Raw genomic sequence first — 1,315 nt, 5'->3', positions numbered from 1 at the left:
TCCGTGGAAGGGGCCCTAGCCGGTGTAGGATCAACAATGCGACGTTTCCTAATTTTGACAGTATACAAGCAAAATAGCAAAAACTAGTACGAAATTCATGTAGTAGATGATTAAAGAGGGTTTAGAATATACCTAGGAGGCATTGCTAGGAGTAGAGAAGGAAGAGGTGGGTTGAAGGTGCCTTGTTTGGGGAAAAATCGCACGAGAAGCTTGTGCTCGGTTTCGGCAGAAAACGAACATAAAGGTTTCTATTAGTGGCCATATTTCGCGTTGAAGGCGCCTTAAATGCAGTTTAAGGCGCCTTGGAAGATCTGTTAGAGGCACCTCAGGGATAGTCCGAGGCGCCTTAGGTTAAGTCGGCGGGACTTTTCCCACCGCTATTTAGGGCGCCTCCCTTGTGGGAGGCGCCTCCTGAGAGACGCCACATGTAATACTTTTTTTTAAAAAAAGTATTAAGTTTAAATTAATTTTTTGAAAATATTAAGTTAATTAAATTTTGAAAAAATTTTAATTAAGTTTTGAAAAAGTATTAAGATTAAATTAATTTTTGAAACTATTAAGTTAATTAAATTTTGAAAAAGTAAATCAATTTTGAAAATATTAAGTTGATTAAATATTGAAAGATAATTAAGTTAAATTAATTTTAAAAATAATTAAGTTAATTAAATTTAAAAAATAATTAAGTTAATTAAATTTTAATTACGAATTTTAATTCGAATTTCGAATTTGAATCTTGACTTAGAATTAATTTAATTTTAATTATGAATTTTAATTTCAAAATTTGAATTTTAATTCGAATTTCGAATTTGAATCTTGATTTATATTTTTGAATTTCAAATTTGATTTTCTTTTAATTTCTATTGCTTAGTCATCTCACCCGATCTAAATTTTCGATCAGGTAATCCTATAATTTTTGTGAGATGAATTAGGTTCAATTTTAGGATTTGGTTTAACTTTGTGTTAGATTCAGGTTTAGCTTTAGGTTCAACAAATAGACATTCTTTGGATAAACTTCTGGGCTATGGTGAGTCACAAGGACATCATTAAAGTAACCATGCCTTCGAGGTTTTCCAAATAGTCCTATCCATTGGACTTAGTACAAAACCTTGATCTAACTGGTTAGGATCCATAAAGGGTAGCTTTGGTCAGTTCCACTTAGCCAAATGCACCAGGTCGAAGTCATATCTTTCTAGACATGCGATGACTAAGCTTCCCCAACGTACTATCATCCAATACTTCACCAATACCGTGAGTCAAATCAAACCTAGCCCATTTTATTCTAACCTTAATTACCCTGCTGTGTAGTCTACTCTTG

The sequence above is a fragment of the Zingiber officinale genome, chromosome 7B, assembly GCF_018446385.1.
Source record: "Zingiber officinale cultivar Zhangliang chromosome 7B, Zo_v1.1, whole genome shotgun sequence".
Taxonomy (NCBI): Eukaryota; Viridiplantae; Streptophyta; class Magnoliopsida; order Zingiberales; family Zingiberaceae; genus Zingiber; species Zingiber officinale.
This window is presented reverse-complemented; position numbering follows the sequence as displayed.